This window comes from Stegodyphus dumicola, chromosome 4 (assembly GCF_044657685.1).
Source record: "Stegodyphus dumicola isolate Sdum_Otavi_A_Nest chromosome 4, ASM4465768v1".
Taxonomy (NCBI): Eukaryota; Metazoa; Arthropoda; class Arachnida; order Araneae; family Eresidae; genus Stegodyphus; species Stegodyphus dumicola.
In genome coordinates, this window is record NC_140771.1 from 18,575,263 (window position 1) to 18,599,157 (window position 23,895).

Below are 23,895 nucleotides of genomic sequence, written 5' to 3' on the forward strand. Positions count from 1 at the left end.
ACTGGAATACTGCCCTTTTAATATTTCAGTGATATCCAATACGATCTGGTGTCTATCATAACCAATTAAAGTTTTTACGTCAGCACCCCAATCAATCACTTCTCGAGCCAGCAACTTGTCAGACATTGATGGTTCATGTTTCTCTATCAAAATTTTACCAATGAACGTTGTGATCATTTCTGTTGCTTCGTCTCTCAGACACTACATTAAAGTTGCAATATCTTCTTTATGTTTTTAAACGAATTAAAGTAATTATTCTAATTTGAGTGTAAAAAGTTTCTTCTAAACTTCATCACAACATTTTAGGCGAAGTATTTGGATAGATTTCTGCAAATTAGATTTTGGTATCTTTCCTTTGCGAGCCGGTCTTAACTGCCGCCTCATAGGCATTTATTTCTCATGAAAGTACTCTGTTACATGAAGTAATGCACAAAAATCCGTATAAGGAACTTATAAAAGCATTCTTTTATATTAAACTAGCCGCTACGCGGTCAGCCTTCGTCTGGCTTTTAAATGTACCGGGAAAATACCTAGAGGGAACATCAAACATTAAACTTACAAAATGCACGGAATTTTAATCTTCGGAACAACGTTATTTAAAAAAAAAAAAAAAAAAAAGACAAAAATTTCAGTAAAAATGTATTACATATAAAAAAATTGCAATGAAATAAGCAATATCCCTCAATACAAATATTAATCTTCTCTACATATAATAAAAGAAAGAGTCTGTGTGTTGTGTGTATGTGTATCTTTCGTTTGCGCTGCGCGTAAGCTAATAGACTCACGGCTACAAAGTTTGGTACATAGGTGTATCTAGACAAGAGCGAAGTTCACCTCGAAGCGATTTTTTCGAAGTTCGAATTCGAATTTTTTTTATTTTATGTTTTGTGACGAAATCGCGTCATTTTGAGACATAATGGGCTATATATAGGAAAGCGAGATTTTACTCTACACACTCCATTTTCACATCGTCATGAAACGCAGGCACTTAGCTATTTTATGAACTTAAAACAAATTTCGTGTTTCAATAAATCGGTTAAATACGAATTTATTTAACAAAGGGAGCTTAACACCTTTTCAACGGGATTTTTTCTAAAAATGTGTATTTTTAAAAATGTACAGTTTATTTTTTATTGATTTTTGGACACGTTAAACTTTTATCCTCGCGACTGCTTTTACAAAAAGAATTTTGGAAAAATGATAATATTTTGTATTTAAAAAAAAATGTTTAAATGAAGCTTCCGAGTACACTTCTCACATCTCACGTCTTTAAAAATGTGATTTTGGCAACAATTTTCCTTTCTTATTTTTGTTGATAGATTTTTGATGAAATTGCATCATTTTGAATAGTTTCACTCTTTTAGAAATATGGGTTTGGCAACAATTTTTCATCGTATTTCTTATGTCATTGTTTTTAAGAGATTGGCATATTTCATTGTCATTTTTATATATATAATACATTGTTATTGAGATTTTTTTTTTTTTTTTTTTTTTTTGATAAAGTTGTTCTGCAGAGTAAAATTCTGCGCGGAATTTTATGAGTTGCTTTCATGTTATGTTTTGCTCCTTTCACTGTTTGTAAGATATTGAAAAGTTTTGCATGATTTTTTTCTTCAACGGAAAGTTGTTTAATTTTTTTATTAAGATAATTAATATTTGTATTAAGGGATATAGTTTTATATACCGTTTTTTTTCATTATATTTTTAATATTTATTTTGCTATTTGGATGCATATTTTACGCCTTTCAAGTCATTAGGCGTTTTAAATATGCATTATCATTTAAAGATCATCAAACTAAGTGTAGTAAAATGTAATGATGATCACAAGAAGTGTAATGATGCTATGGATTCTTTTACGAATCCATAATATCACTATTATTACCATTTACATTTAATTTTTTAACCTATCATTTACTATGATAGCTTGCTACTTTTAGTACAGTTAACAGTTCAGTTTACTACTTATATTTTTCCATTTGCTAATTTAGGTACATATAAAATAATATTAGGCATATAAATAGATGTAAAACAAAAATAAATTTTTGCGTATTTTTATATCGCCATTTTCAGAATTCTAAGGGCTTTCCCTCTTTGTCTTCCCTAAGATGTGAGAATTAAATGCTATTCTAACAATAACAATTTTTTTCTTTTAATATCCAAATTTGTTAAGTAGTTAATCCCGACATATGGAAATAACACACATGCCAAAAGTTTAACAAAATAGAAAAAATTTAATGACTTCTAGGAATCAGAAATGAGAATAAACTTGTTTTCGTCTATACTCATCATGCAATTTTAATTCGAAAACGAGTGAAAAATTTTCATCAAAAGGTAGTAAAATACTATACTAGAATACGTATATTCTTCATGGTCTGAAACCCCGATCTCAAGAATACTAACTTCTCTGATTGCTAAGACACAAACACAGAACATTCACATTTCTGAAAAATTAGTAAACGAAATAACTATCGCCATCTATTGACCGAAAGGTGAACGAAAAGCAACTGGAGAATTAAACTTTCCTAACGGGAAAATGTAAATAAAGTTTAGAACAACTGCTCTCGACTTTTGTTGTCCCATGCACCACTTTCACCATTGCTAGACGATCACTCCCCCCCCCCCATCTTTTCCAAAACCTGAAAAAAATACATATATAATTTTAATTTTGATTATTTTTTAACGTGTAGATAAATACCAAAACTTGAATAAAGGTAGTTTTTTTATATTCATAAACTGAAATTAAATACTTTTTTGTAATTAAAAGAGTGATCGCATTTGTCCTTCCCTGAGGCTATAAAATTTTCCTCCTTCCCGGTTGAGAATCCTTGGGATAGAATTTAAGTCATTGGCCAAAACTCATACTTAAAAAAGATCTTTCTTGGATGTCAAAGTCTGGAACCTTCAAGAATTCTCTCTCATTCACGGACTTAAAAAGTAGTTTTAATAATGATTTTGATGGCAAAAATTAAGAAGTAGATATATTTTTTCCAACCAAAAGTGCTCCGCAATGTATGATTTATTAATTTCGTTTCCCTAAGTCTGAAGATATGAGTTCTTTCATAAATCTTTGATGCGAAATTTCAAGGTTTCACACAAAACCAACTTATTTTACCAACGTATGCTTAGTTTGACCGACGTATTTTAAATTGCATTGAAAATGAATACTATAAATACTCCAGAAGTTCATATCTGCAAATGGTTTCTTTGCTCTTATGATTTATCTCACTTGCCTGACGTAAACACTGGATCCCATTCGCGAAGACAACGAGACGAGGAGAGCAACGGTTGCAACTGTATCGCGAAGCAGATGAAGGGAAGAAAGAGGCAGGAGATCTTTGGATCCCCTTCCCAAGGGTGCTTTCCATCCCCCCCCAAAAAAAAGAACGATATTGTGCAATTTACCTGTAAGGACCTGAAGATTAGGACGAACGACAGAAGTTACCCTTTGCCTATTGGCCACGATAAAATTTGTGGACCCAATTTGTTTGAAGGTTCTGATCAGAAGAATTAGAAACAGTAGCATATAAACCTGATGGCTAAAGGCAACATACAATTTTTGTGTTATTTCCCCTTTCTATGCTTACATTTACATTTAACAAAATTTTCTTTCCCTTTCGTGCAACTATTCTACACATGTTTTCTTGCACCATAAAAAATACAATTTGATTTGTAGTTCGTGATTTAGTTGCATCATTTCCGGTCTAAACGTCGTTTAAACGTTTTCATCAAGTTATCAAAAATTGCTTACCACTTGTTTTATTAAAATCTTTAGCAGGAGCCTCAGAAGTGTTTTTAAGCTGTGTTAATAAAATACTTGGCTATCATTATAAAATTCTTAAACTTCAATAACTTTTCCTATGCCAACTCGGTTCTGCAGCTAAATTTACGCGGTATGCCATTTTCTTCATAGTCTGAAAAGCTGATGCTCAGGAGAAAGGGGGGGATGGGGACTTAATATATTCAACCAACTGTTTTGCAACCTTTTAGCATCCTCAACTTTATGAAACCGCCATTTTTTTTAAATCAACGATGAAGATCTTTTCACCTATTTCTTAATGTGTCTTTAAATCGGCCATGTTCGATCCGAGGCCTGCCATTTGGGCTACACTACTAAACCAAATGTGCTTTCTATTCATACTGCAATTCAGTTATTCAACGGAAAACCTCTCTTATTTAAAGATCCAGTGTACTCTAGCTAGAATTAAAGGTTCACTCAAAATATTCAGAAATTCTAGAATCGGACGTTGACTGAATTCAAGCCTTGATCACAGCGAAATATTTCATGACCTAGGAGATCCTAATACCACATTGACACTGTTAAATTCATAACTTACAACTAGCCATGGCGAAAGACACTTTTCTTTAACATCATAAATTAAGAAATAGCTAGTATGTACGAGTAAGTTGCGTATGTCTCATGGATTTGCCTGATATATTATTGCATGTGCCTATTAAGTTTAATCATTTTTGAGTAATTTTTATTTCTCAGAGGATGACCGAAATCTAAATATTGGTGGAATTAAGCTTTGAAAGCCTTTCTGCCACATTTTAAGTCATGCTTCAAACTTCTTAAAAAAAAAAAAAAAAAAAAAAAAAAAAAAGAGAGAGAGAGAGAGAAAAAAGGAGTTCCATTGTTCCATTATGATACGGAATTTCAAGAGAAACCCAGTAATAAGAAAAATCATCTTTAAAAACAACAGCTTAAAATAAATAACTTTAAACACAACTAAACAACTTTAATCTTTTTTTTATTATTATTATTCTTATTTGTTGGTAAAGTATGCCTTTTTTTTTTTTTTTTTTTTTTTTGCTTTAAAAATGATTCAATTATGTTTTTCTTGTGTTCTTATCTTGTTTAAGGTTCTTATGCACACACTTTAATCTGCACGCAATAGTTGTAGAATTATTAACAATTTAAAAGTTGTTTAAGTGCGGCTAAGCCTATTTTTGTTTACTATAGCAGCCATATTTGTTTACATTTGAAACTTAGCAGAATATGAATTCAGTTTCTGAACTCTAATTGTAACAATTGTTTTTTTAATTGTTTTAATTATATTATTTTTTTTTTTTCAATTTTTTAATGAAGATATTTTGAGGTTTTCTGTATTTTTGCCTTGCCGCAAAGTGAGAAATGAATTAATTGAATGAGAAATTTATTTCTAATAAAATTCGAGCAAATACATTTAAATGAAATACAGCAAAATATGTGTGTAATTTAATATTCCGTACAAGGAAGTCATGTGGTGTCCACCTCAGATTCTTTATAATTATTTAACTTTGCTCGGTAGTCTCAGTGAACTAAATGAAATGAAACTAAAGCTAAACTAAGTTTAGAACAAACGTACTTCTACAGACAAAATGTAATCACTTTTATGAAGTAATTTTAATGGATATGTGATTCCGAAATCACGTATTCTTTTTCATGTCTTGTTTCAAAATCCTGAAAGAGAACTCCCAAGTTTAATCGAAGGAATAATTTCTTCACTTTTAACAGAGGCATTTTTTTTTTCAAATGCAATATATACGCAGTTTTATTGCTATTTAAGTGCAGTTTTTTTCCTCCTTTTTTTACAGAATGAATTCAACGACTAGGCTTAAATTTATCTTATCAGAGAAGACACTAAGGATTACAATAAAGTTGCAGGAATAGAAAAACACTTCTTAATTTTTTTTTTCACTTTTTCTAGAGTTTAATTTTTAATAGCTTTCAGCAAAAAAGTTAAAACCACTGTAAATTATTTAATGTAAGAAGGGATTAGAAAAGACAAAGAAGAAGTTTTTGTCTCTGTCACTTCCACTGCTTTGATACTCATTACTTGAAAGCTTTCTTCTTTGTATATCATTAAAATGGAAAGTACACTTTTACAAAATAAAGCAGGAATTTTTAAAGAACTGGAGAGGACAAAAATTTCTTTTTTGAAATTTACTTTTATAATTTTTACGTATTCCAAGTTTGCAACTGAAATTGCAATCAAGAAAGGGAACACGATTAGAAACCAGATTTTCTGCTTTTTAAATCTTCTGCTGAGCAAATTCACAAGAATTCACCTGAAGAAAATATTTTACTTGGATCTCTATTTTCATCATTTGTAACACCTTTAGTTGGCATACTAAAATAGTAACTTAAATTACAATAATTACTTGCATTTCTATTTTCATCATTTGTAACACCTTTAGTTAGTATACTAAAATAGTCACTTAAATTACAATAAATACTTGCATCTCTATTTTCATCATTTGTAACGCCTTTAGTTGATATACTAAAATAAGTCACTTAAATTACAATAATTCTTGTTGACAGCCAAACATTCAGTTGTAAATAAAAAAAAAAACGATGCCGGAGACATAATGCAATAAACTGTTGTAAACAGCTGCAAATTCTTAAGTCCTGTTTAATGCATTTTTATTTTTCTGCATTATGTAATATTGTTTGCTTTACTTAGTTATTTATTGCATTTAGGATAATAGTTTTAGTATTTATTTTTCATGTACTTAAATTTTTGGCAACATGTTTTATTTCTAAGCGTTCGTTTGTTGTATAAAATATTATATAATATTTTACATATGAATAATTCTTATAAGAGTTTCTTATATATACTTTCAAATCTGAATGCAACAACGTTTAAATTGAAAAATTGTAAAAATAACTTAATCAGAAGGAGAGATATATATGCATGTTTTTAGTATGCGTTGCATAAAAAATACAGGAAACACACGCAAATATCCTCCTGATGGGCCTTGGCACAATTGTTGTCACCAATTTCGCGACATTAGACGATTTCTCCTCAACTCGGCTATTTTATGGAAGATTCAGGAATGACAGTAGAAGAATATTAATATTTATATATAAAGATGTTATTATTTAAGTTAAAATGTTATCATTTGTATAGAAATTATTATTTAAGTCGAATGCTATTATTTATATAGAATGTTACTATTTAGGTTAAAATGTTATCATTAAGGTTAAGTAGAAGAATATTATTATTTATATAAAATGTTACTATTCAGGTTAAAATATTATTATTTAGGTTAGAAGTAGAAGAATGTTATTGCTTATTTAGAATGTTACTATTTAGGTTAAAATGTTATTATTTAGGTTCGAAATAGAAGAATGTTATTATTTATACAGAATGTTACTACTTAGTTTAAAATATTATTTAGGTTAGAAGTAGAATAATATTATTGTTTATAAAGAATGTTACTATTTAGGTTAAAATGATATTATTTAGGTTCGAAATAGCAGAATTTTTATATACAGAATGTTACTATTTATGCTAAAATATTATTATTTTGGTTAGAAACAGAAAATTTTTATTATTTATATAGAATATTAATATTTAGATTATAATGTTATTATTTAAGTTAGTAGTAGAATGTTATTATTTGTAAAGAATGTTACTATTTAGGTTAAAATGCTCTTCTTTAGAAGTATAAGAATATTACTATCTAGATAACGATATATCTCGGGGCTTAAGGAAGGATTGCTGAATATCCGTCTTCTCCCCCCCTTGAGCTATTTTCAGCTGCTATCTGTGTTGCGTATCGTGAATTTTTATAAAAAATTGTCGACTTCTTGCTTTTCAGGAGTGATTACTTTAAAGAGATACCAAAGAACCCGTAACTCCAATAATATTAAATTTTGGGATTTACAGATTGCCTGTTTTTTGTATGCGTTGCATAAAAAATACAGGAAACACACGTGTTGATCTCTATTTATATAATAAAGAATCGCTTTCTTAAATATACATAATGAATAATAAATTCCAATGTATATATAAAATTTTAAGTAGATACAAGGTAATTTTTTAATATTTACATTATATTTGCAAGTAAAATGTATAAATAAGCGATCAAGAAACTTTTGACGAATTTTATGCCAAAGAAAAAAAGGGATCTGCTGAATTTAACTTTGCTTTAAAAAGGGATTTGCTTTATTTTCTAGTAAGTTTATGAAAATCGCAAAAATAACTTCAATGACAGGAAGTTGCACTTTCCTTTTCTATGTGAGCTATGCAATCTTGTAGAATACTAATTAAAAGCTAGAAAATATTGCATTTGGCATAATGTTTCTTAGCGGGATTTTCCTTTCAATTTAATTACGAAGTCGACAATTTTTAAAGTAGTTTATTTTAAAGTAGTTTACACATGTTTTTGATTATTATTTATTTTTAGCAGTCATGTTTCAGACATATTTTTATAACATCATATTGGACATTTTCACTCCTGCATTTGAAGCAGAAGGCTGAATTTAACCTTGGAAACTAGCCCTGTAAGTTTTGTAAGAGGTATACTAATTCCTGTTACTTTAGTACCTTCAACTTTTCCATTATTATTGTCTTATTATCTTTAGTTTTACTGAGTTACGCTTTTGAATCTCTTGCTTTAATTTTGTAATTTTATCTCTTTATCCATAACTTAGATCATACAATAAAACATCATTTTCTTTTATCTTCTGTTGAATTCTTAGCTCTGTAAAGCTGCAGATTTAGAACATGCAATGTGCCTTTTTATCATAAAATCTTAAATAAAATGTTACTATTAAGATACATAATATTTTTTTAAAAATATTACTAAAGTCACGTTAAGTTATTTGAATATGGCACAACACAGAGAATTATCTGACCTAAGGGGAAAGAGGTCTTCATGGAGTACTTTCTAAGGGGCATTGGATCGTATTCATGTTACACTTGAAGTAAAATACGAAAATCAACAATGTACCCAACTCTTGCACGTAAAATCGAACCTGGTTAGGACTGCTGAATGAGCTCCCACTATTCAGCAGTCCTAACCAAACGGGCACTGGTGAGCCTGCTAAAACACTAAATAATGTTTATGAAACATTTCCAACGTATGTTTAAACTTAAAATGCCCGGCAGTAATGTAAAGGATACTGAAACAAATCCAATAACGTACATCAATTCTTAGCTATTAAAGCTGTCATCAACATTGGGTAAATAAACATCTTCTCCAAGATATCCGTTAACTCAGACAGCCAAGTAACCATTCTCTCCATCCGAAATCCAGACAGTCATTCTCACCTAGCCTATGGAATTAATCAGATCTCTAAAGATATCAACACTGAAATAACTATAACTTGAATCAAAGAGCACAGTGGCAACCACCCTGCCGACAATCTTGCAGAAGAAGTAGCTCTTTCCAGAGAAGGCAAGTTCCTCAGTATCAAGTTTCCGAAATCGCAACTGCGACAGTTCCTAAACAAACATCTAAGGCACGAGTGGCAAGAAAAATGGAATAACGCCACAACAGGCAGCCGTACCCTCCAGTTCTTCCCAAAATTCAGCACAAAAATCAAAATCTCCAAGTCGTTTCTAACTACCTCACAAGACCTTTCTAACAGCGAAGGTTGCGTTTGTGGAGTCAAAGGAGATGCAGATCATTACCCATTCTTCTGTCCTCTTACACATCCAGAAACCCACCAATCTAGATTTTAACATCACTGGACTGGTGAACTAAAGACTGCTCAATGTTACGTATATCCAAAAGCTCAGTGCTTTAGGACTAGACCTATGCCAAGTGATACCTTAGGACAGAATACAAAAACACGGAAGGTGCAATGACTAGTGTTACGACCCAATACTTGATTTCGAGCAACTTCCATAATGCTTCAAAATACCAGACCACTGAGCTGAGCCCATGAAATTTATCTACGAACTTTGGACTTTGGACTGAAAAATGAGCTCAGTACAATTCTTACCTGTAACAAATATCCTCACAAAACAAGAAACAATCATTCCAATACATTAGCAAATCAAAATCCATATATTTATCTACTTACATAAAAATGCAAAACTTGCATTGCAACGGTGTCCATAGTTTTAACTCTGTTGTATTTACGTAATCCAATATTGTAAAGAGCATATTCAACAGTTTGCGTTGTGTAACTTTGCCTATTTTATGTTATTATCTTCTTGTGTTTGAATATAACAAATCCAATGTATAGTTCCCATCTTCCTTGGGAGAAAAAGGATGCAGTCAATTCCAATTTTTCAAGCTCTTGCTGGTCAGTGTACCAGAACAACACCTGTTCGATTCTGTAATGAAGTCTTCTGGAGCCCCATGCACTTTTACCTGTTATGTTACTTTTGGTGGATTCATCCCACTGATATACGAAAATATCCACATCAGCATTAATTACATATTTAATCTCGACAGCAATATATCTGCTGATCAACTCCTTACATCTTTCTTGTTTCTTATGAAATCTTCACTTGAGAGATACTAATGGAGGGAGAAATCTTACAAATTTTCCTTTTTAATTTTGTTTCTAAATATTTTAAGCACCTTCATATTTAACTAAACATTTATTATATAATTATAAATTAGATAATTTAGAAACAAATTAATTTAGAAATGCGAAATAGAATATTACTAAAACATTTACGCAAATTTAAAAACTCAGGTTTAATGTAGTAATCGTCATTGTTTCTTCATTATATGACAAAGTAAATTGCAAGCAAAATAGATCTTGAAATTATACTTTACATGAATAAACAAGAACACGAGTTTAAATTTTTTGATCGGCAATATAGATAAAAGCATTAATACATATGTAAAACCTGCTCGGTACTTGTTGATTCTCAACAAGCATAGTCCATAGACTACGACAGCATAGTCTATAAAAAAGGAAGCATAGTGTTCAACGTTTAAAAGCCAGCTAATTTTATAAGTTTTGGTGCTTATATTAAATAATGTAGAGAAAGTATCTGTTTCTTTAACTGTTATATAACTGCTGTAGGTTAAAAAATTAATTTGAAAAATATTCATCATGAAAACATTCTGTAAATTTATATGCTAAATTTGCATAGATATTTCAGAAAAAATTTACTAGCATTAATCTGAGCGTATTACCAATCGAAAATAATGTCCATTTTGGCGATTAAAGTTTCCTTATTGAGTACTTCAGTACAAAGTCCTTAATCCGGGCTCGTCGGGACTTCGGCGATTCCGGATTATAGGTCATCAATTTAAATCTGGTAAGTTGGCATGCAGAAATTATACAATTAAAAATATGAAACCATTATTTATGAAATAAAGAGCAATTATGATCTAAAAGGTATAAAATTTTACAAAAAAAAGCTTAATATTTATTTGTTTACTTTACCAAACATTTCTTTCAACGCACGCATGCGTAAAGCATATATTACGAGCATGCGTAATGCGCGTGATGTATGCGCGCGCATTCTTTATGCGCATGCGTAATACAAAAAAGGTTTGTGGCTTTAAGGTCCAGATTATAGATTATTCCGGATAATGGGAGTCCAGATTACGGACTTTTTACTGCATTAAACTTAAGGGAAGCGTTTAGGATATTTTACTGTTTTAAATTTTTAGGCCATCAGAACCGTATAAAATGTTAAAATTACATTTTTACACAAATTTCCCACTAAAAGACTGATAATGTTTTCATAAAATTCTATATCTTATATTAAGAAAGGACAATGTTTAAGGAAGGACATGTTTAACATCAATATTAAAGGAAATAAGGCGTATAAATATCTTTTATGATCACATTATATATAATTCCAAAATCATTAAAAAACATTTCAGTATAATTTGACGTGACACTCTCTACTTCTTTCTGTTATAATATTCATGTTCATTTTAGCAGCATTAGATTACAGATTACGAAAAGATACTTATTACCAAGAAAAGAATGACAGATCAAAGGCTTTCAAAACCTATCATCTCTTTGTCTCTGAAGAGAAACAAGTATGAAATAACAGCAAAACCGATATCGATTTCACATCCTATTTCTTAAATTCTTCTAAATATATACGTGTCAAAATTCTGTTGTATTTTTTTTGTGCCGTTCAGAAAGACTTCAGGAAAAAAGAAGATATCGAACATTGTTTAACGTATTTGTAAAATACAAGAGAAGAGAACTTTTACAGAAAATTAATTCTAGATTTGACGACATTTGAAATAAGAAAACTAATTATTAGAATTTCATCAGAAGTTGAGATTATACTAAGTTTAAAATATAGAAAGAATTATTAATCGTTTTATGGAAAATCCACTGTCTTGAGGTGCATTAAGTTTCATTGGGAAATTCCTGTGATATTCATGGTTATCGATATTTATCAGCCATAAGCTTTGATTGTCAACTCATTGATTGCCATTCATATCATAAAGAATTTACAATAAATTAATGTGTTGTGAACATGATTTTGACCAAATTACTGCGGTCGAATTCTAAATCAAAAATTTCTAATTAGCCATTTTTTTTAGTAAATCGCAAATCATTATTTCACTAATTTCTTTGTTGGCAAATTCTCACTGAATGCATTAGAAACAGTTTACAGAAATCGATTCTGATATAATTTAGCATAAAAATTAAACTAGTTTAAATACTTACTTAACATGATTTGAGGATAAATTTATTAATAAATAATATATATATATATATATATATACATCACACACACACACACACATATATATATATATATATACAGGGGTTGGACAAAAATATGGAAACACCTTTAAAAAAACATGTTTCTTTGCTTAATATGGTGTAGGAAACCCGTTGGCATACAAAACAGCTTGCAGTCTTCTCGGAATGGATAAATACAGTTCCTGTATGTTTGCCAATGGAATATTAAACCATTCTTCCTGCAAAACGGTGGCAAGTTCAGATAACGATGTTGGCGGTGGATAACGAGAACGCACTTTCCGTTCCAATGTACACCACAAAGGTTCGATAATATTCAGGTCTGGTGACTGTGGTGGCCAGGGAAGATGGGACAACTCATCCTCGTGCTCAGAAAACCAGTCCTGGACAATGTGAGCTGTGTGACCAGGGGCTTTGTCGTCTTGGAAGACACCATCACCATTGGGGTGTAGGGTTTATATTTATTTTAACTAACATTTATTTTAAGTTTAAACTATCTTTCCTGTCAATCCTTACTTTCCCCTGGAACTGCCAATGCCAGAATATGTAAATTTGAGTAGAACGCGCAAGCATTCAAATTATCAGCGGAAGTAGTATGATTTAAATAGAAGGAAACAAGTTCGGTGAGGGAGAGTTATTCTTACTTAGCGAGCGCGGAGGTAGTTAGAGAATTAAAGAACCCCGCGTTGCGGCCTATGTGCTTGGCGGGAAGTAGTTGCAATTGTTCCAGTGAGCTTCAAGTCCGCTGAATTAGCTGCGGCTTTTGTAAAACGCGGTGAGTTAGTTATTTGAGAGAGCCTCGTAGTTAGAATATTGTCTTTAATTTCTTTTCAGGTTTTTATTTTTATTTTGACTGCCGAGTTGGCACCGTTTGTAAGCGTCAAGAGAACGCAATTGTAAATTAGTACGTTGAATAAAAAGGGACTTAAACCCTTTATAAGACTCTGTGGTTTATACAAGCTTTCACAGTCACCTCTTGGTTGCGTGCTAGTTAGAGGCGCGCAACGTTATAGGGGAACAAAGTTTGTACCATGGGATGAACTTGATCGGCATAAATGTTCACATAAGTCTTGGCAGTCATGTGCCCTGACACAGTTATCATGGGGCTAGCAGAGAACCACGATATGGCTGCCCAAACCATAACAGAACCCCCGCCATGTTTCACTCTTGGCAACAAGCACTCTGTATTATAGGCTTGAGATGGCGTTCTCCAGACGTAAACTCGGCCAGAAGTGGGAAACAATGTGAAAGAAGACTCGTCAGACCATATTACTCGCTTCCACTGCTCTATAGTCCAGGCTTTATGACTTAAACACCACCTTTTCCTATTACGGGCATTAGCATCACTGATGAGTGGCTTCTCAATTGCAGCACGCCAGCAATTCCCTGTTTATGAAGCTCCCTTCTAATTGTTTTGGTACTCACAGGGTTCGGTAACACAACATTCATTTCAGCAGTAACTTTTGCAGCTGTGTTCTTCTTATTTTTCGTCACAATTGCCCTTAATGATCGTCTGTCACGATCACTCAGGACACACTTTCGTCCGCGCTGTGATTTAGCAGATGATGTTTTTCCGCTTTTCAAATATGCGGAATAAATCTTCGATACAGTACCTCCTGAAACACTAAACACCTCGGCTACCTTGCTTACGGAAGCACCTACCATACGTGCTCCAACAATTTGCCCACGTTCGAAGTCTGTTAACTCTGACATAATGCAATGACAACCTCACATAACAGTACTCCGACAACAACTGAACTGTTTAGCACATTTACGAAGTTGTATAGGTGGCGTCAGTAGTCAAAAACGCCAGCGCCACCTACATATTTCATTAAAATCAATCTTTCTTTTCAAACATGCATTTCACAAGGTGTTTCCATATTTTTGTCCATCCATTGTATATATATATATGTGTGTGTGTGTGTGTGTGTGATGTACCAGCTTTTGTCCGGAATAAATAGATTGGTGAAGAAATATAGATGTAGTCGTGGCTTAAATTATCAGAGAATAAGTTTAAAAAACAGGATCCATTTATTATTGGTCAGAAGAAATAGCAGTTACAAAATCATATTTCCGGAGTAAATAAAAAAGAATTACTAATAACTTTTTGTATGAAATTTACTGCATCGTTACATTAAAGAAAAGACCCCGATATTCCTTTGCGAGTTGTTTTATAGCCTCTCGAATGGCGGAGCTTCCAAGAAATGACGTCAGCCTCGTCAGCCATTCCAGTTCACTTTAAATATCTCCAGAACATTCTATAACTGTACGTGTAGAAAAGGCGGGAAAAACAACTTGACTACGGGGCTGTGGATTTAATTCCACGTACTTTCAAATAAGAGACCGTCGCCATTAAAAGTGAAAAGAACATACAGTTAGAATTTTAAATGTATTCTTGACTATGGAATTTTATTATATATATATTATTTACTTTATATATTTATAATATATACATTATTTATTATTTGATTTATAATATATATATATATATATATATATATATATATACGAGGGCCATCCAGGAAGTAGATTACGTTTCCGTCTGTGTCCGCTAGGGGGGGGGCTAGCGCGGCCATCTTGGGGTCAGAGCGTTGCGCAGCTCAGTCTGCATCTAGCCGTGCTAGTGAGAGGTTCGTGCTGTGCTCCGTTCAGATACTGTGACGGTTTGAAATGTCTGCGTTAATTGAAAATCCCGCGAGCTGCGAGGTGCGCTCAGTAATAAGGTTTCTGACTGCAAAAAACTGTAAACCGATAGAAATCTATCGGCAGCTTCGTGAAGTGTATGGGGACAACATTATCACTGAAGGTGGAGTGCGTCAGTGGGTCATAAGATTTCAAAATGGCCGAACCAATGTTCACGACGAAGATCGAAGTGGGAGACCCAGCATAGTGACCGCCGAACTTCTCGAAAAAGTCGATGCTAAAGTCCGTGAAAATCGAAATTTCACAATAACGGAACTTTCTTTGAGTTTTCCACAAATTTCGCGAAGTTTGTTGCACGAAATCATCAGCGAAAAGCTTGGTTACCACAAGTTTTGTGCAAGATGGATTCCAAAAATCTTGACAGAGGACCACAAAAATCAGCGAATGGCTGCAGCGTTGAACTTTTTGGACGCTTACCATAAGGATGGTGACTCTTTACTCGATCGCATCGTTACTGGTGACGAAACATGGGTGAAACATGTGAACTGTGAAACGAAATTGCAATCAATGCAGTGGGGGCACACAAGTTCTCCCCAAAAACCCAAGAAATGCATGCAAACAATGTCGGCAAGGAAGATGATGGCGACTGTTTTTTGGGACAGAAAAGGTGTAATTTTGGTGGACTTCCTGGAAAGAGGCACTACAATAAACTCTCAAAGGTATTGCCAAACTCTCCAAAAACTCAGAAGAGCAATTCAAAACAAGCGCAGAGGAATGTTGAGCTCTAAGATCTTGTTGATTCACGACAACGCCCGGCCCCACACGGCAAATGTCACTCGTAAAGTTCTTGAATCTTTTAAGTGGGAGTTGTTTCCTCATCCGCCGTACAGTCCCGATCTGGCACCGAGCGACTTCCACCTATTCCCAGCAATGAAGAAGTGGCTGGCTATGCAGCGTTTTGATGACGACGCACAGCTGCAAGAAGAGGTAACGAAGTGGTTGAAGGCGCAGGCGGCCGAATTTTTCGACGAAGGAATTTCCAAGCTCGTACATCGCTACGATAAATGCCTTAATTTGTATGGTGACTATGTAGAAAAGTAGTATTTGAGTGTGGCTTTCATCTGTATATAATAAAATTTGTTTCCTATACTTTGTTTATTTTTTTATTCCAAAACGTAATCTACTTTCTGGATAGCCCTCGTATTATATATATTATTTATTATTTAATTTATAATACATATATGTATATATATATTATATATATATTTATTTACGAAAAGCAAAAACTATCTCCCTCCGTTTCCAAAAGAAATTTGGAATGACTTATTAAATCTAACTGGAGCAAATGCATTTAATTTTAGCGTAAAAAACAATCTAAAAAACAAAAGCACCTGAGAACAATAATTACAGTTTATTACAATATTACAGAGTATCAATTACAGTCAGAGTATTCTCAAATGTAATTCAGGATTTACATTCACTGTAACTGTGATTATCAAGTCTGTACCTGCTGATGTAAGGTAAATTTAATGAAGCATGGCAAATTTATACTTCGTTTGCATTCGTAAAGGATTATTCATTGCATTCGTTTGCATTAGTATAAATTGTTGATATTTAGAGATTGAGGATGAAGAGGCTTTGTTTTTCGTATAATTGCCTTTAATTCTTCTTCCAGTGTCATAGTGTGCATTTTACGTAACATTGCTTTTAGCCTTGAAGGCTTTTATTTAGAACAGGTGTAATCATCACATCTGGTGCAAACTGCTAGATGATAGCCATTTTCTTGTGCGTTGTGACTTATCTCGTATGTCTTAACGTAACATCAGAGCAAGCCCACGAAATTCATCCGGGCAAGGACAGCAAGATTGCGCCTATCGTTGGCAATAGCCTTGAACATCATACATGTGAGAGTACGACTTCGCTCTCACATGTATGGTGTTCGCAATTTTGAAGGAGAAAACACCCGGGGGGAAAGAGTCCAAGGGTCTCCCACTGCTCGTTTCCTACCACAACCTCTCTTTCGGCTCGCCTCATATTTATAGTGACCCCATGCCTTCTTCGGGATTCGAACCTGGGCCCTTCGGAGCCGCAGTAGGCTCCCCTAACCACTATACCGTCTGGACGTCTGATAGCCATTTTCTAAGCTTTAACTGGTGTCTGAAATAAAATACCTTCAAGTTTTTCATTCCAGTATTCATTTAATCAAGTTTTTAATTTAGTTAATTTTTGGCCCAAATCGACTCGAATATCTTCTTGTTTTTTGACGAAACTTTGAACGACAGATGTGATGAATGGCTAAAAAGAGAACTTTCAGAATGTGTGGAAATATTCTTTAATGTCAGTTTTGTCAAACGTGATACAAATACTTGTATAAGTGGGATTCTTCGAGTCTCAATTCGAGCAGCAGGGAACCTAGCAAAACACACTCATCAAGTCAAAGACCAAAAAACAGAACTAAAATCATTCTCGTAATAAAGATTCTGACTTTTTCATTGGTTATATGCAGTAGAATTCCGCTAACTCATATCTTGAAAACTCAACGTTTGAGAGACATCACTGAATATTATGCCTTTTTTACTAAATGTGTTAAACATTGTTAACTTTTCTCGAAGAACTGAATTACTGCACTGTTCATCTTCCAGAAATAGGAGTTGAATTAACGACCTTAAGAACCGAAATCTGTTAACTTCCAAATCTAAAAGAAAACCGCATTTCCGAGAACATCAATCAATATTGCTATTGGATATATCATTATTATTGGTTATCATTATTATTGGTCATTATTATTATTATTGGGCTATTGGATATTGGATGCCTATAATCATATTCTTTAGGGCACAAAGGGCATAAAATATTTGCAACCTAAGTTTAAGCGTAATAAGTGATAATAGCTGGAAAAAAAAAACCTACCTAAGAATATTTATTCTTTGAGATAATATTGAAATAATAATTATTTAATGCTTCTAACAGAACTTTTGGAACGAATTGCCTAAACTGTCTTGCACTAGCTTCAAATCATCTGTTCTCTTTACAAAAAGACCAAAATTTTCTTTGTAAAAACTAAATTATAAATGCCGGCTAACTTTTACTCCGTGATTTTCTGGCTCATTTATTTATTTCAGTATTTTTGTATAATGAAATTCCACCAACTTGCAAACTAAGATGAGCACCATTCCAAACTTCTACAACATACTCACAGCCTAAAGGGTTGAATATTGATTTTATCTGAGGGGGCTATGTTCATGCACTTTAAACATTTGCTTTATTAATTAATTTTAATGCTCCTGAAATTATCAATTTTGTTTCTCATACTCCAGCTGAGCACTTCTCTTAAAGTTAATTAAGGAGTTGCTGTTTATTACAATTGTGATTCCTTTATCTGTGACAGAGGATACGATACTCAACGTCTTTCTAGCATGTTTAAATGTGCACGCATTATTCTGCGAAAGCAACAACACTTCCGCTGCTATGAGAATTACAACTGCACTTCGTAGAAAATGCGGTTTGTTTTGCAATTGCATCTGCTTTTATAATATTTGTTATCAAAACTCAGCTGTCTGGAATTCCATATTTTTATTTGAGATTTAAAATGATAGCACAGAAATTAAAAAATAGTGTCTTTAAAAATACGATCTTCATTACATTATTTACATTAATGCTTCCATAGAATGTCCCTGCTCTTGAGAGAAAAAGGAAATAATTAACTTCCATTATCCTTAAAAAAAATCTACCATTTAATTTCTTGCAACTGTATACATCACATTTTTAATCTAAGTACAGACTTTAAAATGTGGATTTCTTGACTTTAATTGCATTAAAAAATATATTTACCAAAGTGAATGTAATAATATATATTAATCTGCATATCTACGTGGTATCTTAAGTTTTTCCATGCACAGTTTCCAAGTACCGTTAACTAATCGATTTTCGAAATTTTCCGCTCTCTTTAGATCTGACAGTAGATATTCGCGTTTCCTCTAAACGGTATTGTGAATAAATGTTAAAATTTTTAAAAAGGCACATCAAAAATCACTGTTTATCTGGTTTAATTTGATTTAAATAGTGCCACTACGTTACAAATGGTTGAAAGTAAAACAGATTCAAAATCAATAGAAATTAAATAAGGCAACGCTTACAAAGAATGGCTAATTACACATAAAGAGCTACAAGAAAGGAAAATAAGGGATTTTTTTTCTGTCTGGCTTGAGATTGCAGGTGGTTATTTACGGTATTTAATCGAGAAAATAATGCTTAATTATACAATAAGTCGAGAAAATAATAAACTATAATACATAATGAGCTGTAAAATATATTTAGTTTTCTTTCTATTTTCATACTGTTACGAATGGCGTATATATATACAAATAATTAATCAAATTATACGTATATGTGAAAAATTGTTGTATTTTTCTGTATAATTTATTATGAAAATCTGAAGAAGCGAATCTTTGCCGAAAACATACGAATACAGGGGCAAGTCTTGCAACTCTATATTTAACACTGAGTAAATGGTTATCTTGCTAAATTGGTGAGATGTCGCCAATCTGGCTACTGTTTTGGCGACTAAATTTTGTTGCCGAAATTGGCGATATATAGCCCAAAACTAGGTGGCCATTTGGCGACATTTTGGTTCTGTCCCTGTATAACCATAACGGGTATTGTAATTGAATAACTGTAATTAATTCCATACGTAACTGTAACCGTATCTGACCCTCATATGCCTGCCAGTAATTTCGAGAAAAAGTCGAGATTTCTTGGCTGCCGGGGGAAAACTATATTAACCCTGAGAAAGCGTCAATTCTCAGCTATTTAGTTCAGCATGAGTTCGGAGTATTGAGAGATCTCGGTAGGAGCTTCGCCTTTTTGATGCGCTTTGCGTTGTGTTGTGTTTAACGTTCTTAGCAGTGTGAAATGTAACTTTTGATTGTGCTATGTGATGCTGTAAAGAACTTTAAGAGAACTTTTGTGAAAAATTTCAATACTCTGCTGTGTTTCTTTCGGTAAATTAAATTTTATCAAGCTATCATCAATTTCAATTCTGTATCCGTTCTGTCTATTACCAACCCATGTGCTCGCAACATTATATACAGTTGCGTGAATAAGGGTTCGTTATGAATTGAATGCAGAAGTTCGATGAAAAATGAATAACATTTATTATTTTCACAACAAATAAAACAAAATGCTTCCACAGATATTCGTACAATATCCCAATTATCTCACAGTAGTTATCTTTTAAACTACTAAACGTTCAGAAGAACTAATTTAAAATAGAGAAACGTAGAGAAAGCTACAAAGAAAGAATCGGCCGCACGAGATTGTTCTAGCAATTTCTCGAAATCAAAAAGAGATATTTATTTATTAAAAATGCACTTGCTCTTGTAATGTTAATTTTCCAGTTTAGCTTTCTCTTAATATTCGTCACGCGCTGCACTGCACGGGGAATAAAACAATTTAATTTATAATTCTACTAACATTAGCTATTTAAATACCAAATTCGTAACAATATTATCACATAAACGTATATTATATAGCAAATGCATTTCAAGAAATGTTAGATTTCCTATGGCATAACAATTCTGTTGATAGTTGATTTGAAAGAAAGAATGAGAATATTTTTTGTCCGCTAGATAAATAGACTTCAGAGCATCGAAAAATGTTGGACGCAAAAGATCCAATTATTCAAAGATTAATGTTCAAAACTGACTGAATGTCTATAAATTAGTTTTTTAAAAACATAAAATTAACTAAATACATTAATTATCGATCAAACAACAGTAATTTTGTAAGCGCAAGATGTGATTTGTTGCTTTACGCCGTCAGTGATTGAAACCTGAAAAACGTAGATTCGCATCTCTCGTCTTTAATGTTTGGCAAATAAAAATATTGATTCACATTACCCTTTGACAATGTTATAATTGCTTCGAGAACTCTTTTCAAGGCAGATTTATTTCTTCTCGGCTGAGAAATAAAGGATATCAGTATACCAAAGAGGAAAAAAAAATGTTTAAAAAATAAATATTTATCAATCTTCATTTTTTGGTCTTTGTAATATAATGAAGCCGAAAATGCTAATTGTTGTATTTAATGATGGTTAAAAGTAAGAAGAGCCAAAAAAAAAAATAATAATTATAACTTAAGGCAAGAAACCATTTTGTGCAACCTCTCAGTATTAACTTTTTAGACTTGAAAAATGAGGAAGCTTTTTTCTTTAATTTCTTTAAAATTCTTTGCCAGGAAGAATCAGACGCTTAAAAATCAGTCATTAATCTGTAACTAGCAAACAGGCTGAGGAGTTTGCTCTCCTTAAGAAAAAGGAATAGAAAGCTAAATTAAAATGAAATTTTAAAGTTAATGATTTTTGTTCCTTTTTCTTGTCAATGAACGTTAGTAAAAATAATGAATGGCACTTAATGATTATCTAAATTAAGGTTGGCGCACTTTGTAACACATATACAAAATGTTAATATTTGAATGAATAATTTTTGAAGATATCGGATAACTGGTCGTTCTGGTACTCTGGGTCTTCGCCGTAAGGAGGAAAGGGTATATATGTGTATATTTAATGTAATTAAAATAAATAAAAGTACATAAGTTGGTTATTCAAATGCAGTTTATGTCTTTTAGTGTATTAAATTAGCTCACTTTTAATCTATTTGAAATTAATTTAAAAAGTTGATGATTATTTTAAAATCAGTCTTAAGAATTAACAAGTAATATAAAAAAAAATATTTGTAAATCTATTACATAAGTCAACAAAATTTTTTTTTAATTTTAGTTACTTTTTAATAGCATTATTAAAAATTTTTCGTTCTGATTTATGAAGCTGATAGTGGTCTGTAATTCCTCATTCTATCCATCTCTTGTAATGCTTCATTTTTTGCAAGGAACCTTTCAGTGAGTTTCGAGCGGTCCAGTTCTTCAGTTAATATTCCATCTAATGATTTCACAAGACTCAAGGCGAGATATGCTTGACCTGCTACGAAGAGTTTACGTCCTAGATATAATACTGCATAATCTACAGTGTTATTTATTTATATTAATAAGCAAGGGACATTTTAAAGGGTTATATTTTAAACATATATTATTATTGCATTAACATAGAAATCTGGGGAGAATTTTCGCTACATAATGGGACATTACATCCGCTTCATCCAACTCTATAAAACTACAATTCTTTAATTCCATACACATTAAAAATATTTAGAACTCTGTCTTACTGTTGCCACTTATTTTTGTTAAATATTATAATCTCATTTATCACAGTCATGTGTTATTATTTATAAGTTGTTATAAAATTAATTTTTACACCACATGATAATTCCTAATAAACGATCATTATTTGCAAGTCTTATACATATATTTAGTTCCGATAAACAGGAATCAGTAAATAAGAATTGACTTTAATATGCGAAAAAACTGTATTAGCATCAAGTGTCATCCCCTACAAGTTTAAAAAATATATTTGAACTTGAGTGGATGAATAAAAGGTATTTTATTAACGATTGAATTTGAACAAGATATAGGGAGAGTGTGAGCTAATAGTAGGAATTTAAAACATAAGGACGTAAACTGGTGAATGTAAATAAGCAATAAGGTTAGTAAAAAACGCTACTCAACTCTGTTCTGTCTCAGTTACAGTAGTTATCGACTAAGGGAGTAAAATCACCAAAACTTAAAAGTAATTTGATTTACAAGTGTATATGTTACGGTGAAACACCGAAATATGGAGAATGTCGACTTTCACAGGTGAATGTCAACATTCACATAGTCTCTTGATGTATGTCCGAAATATTTTCCAAATACTCTTATTTCTGACTTACACCGGTCAATGTCGACATTCACTATGTACTAATGGTGAATGTTGAACATATAACAATATTATATTTTCTTCTCCGTAATTCAGTCACGAATAAACGCACTGGAGACTTGAAATAAGAACTTAAGAACATGAGAACCTAAAACACACAATACATTCAAAATGAGAAAGGAAAATAATAGAAAATAAAAACTTACTTAATTATACAGTACGTTCTAAATGAGAAAATAAAATAACATTAATAAAAAACTTACTAAATTATGTGATTCAAATCTTATTTATTGCAACAACTTAAACTATTATGGCACTTTATAACCTCTCTTTTCGACTTTCACCAGAGCCTATCTGTGATTGTCGACATACAGGTCCGAATATACAAGAATGTAGTGAAATATTCGGTCTTTCACCGACGTATTTGGTGAATGTTGATATTCTCCGGTGAAAGTCGACATTCTCCAATTTCGGTCTTTCACGGTAACATATATACTTTCGAAAATTAAAGTCTTCTTTTTGAGCTGCGGGAGTAAAAATGACTTAAATGAAAATTTACTTTCGCAGTTGACGCCAAACTCCGTTCAAGTTTCTGTCGAAATTAAAGAGAATTATTAGATTTAGAGTATCTGTAAAAATAAACTAAGCCTTTCTTCTACTGTTATTCTAAGGCATTATAGTACATTGTAAAATGCAACCGTTAATTTCAGTACCAGCAACAAAACAAAAAAAAAAAAAATCTAATAAAATTAAATACGTAAAATAAAATCTAAAATACATATGAAAAATATATTATTACGATAGAATTTGATTTACTAATCCCAACTTTATACAGTTTCAAGAACCAGTACAAAAACATTGTATAAGAACATTTGTATAAGAATTAATATCAGAGTGCTTAGACCAGAAACTGATTCTTCATTACTTTCGTTTGTAGAGACATTAGGTATATTTTTGGAGGCCGGAGAGATGAAAAATTAGCAAACGCCTTCGCTGGGAATCGAACCACGGAACTCCGGGTTTACCACGGAAC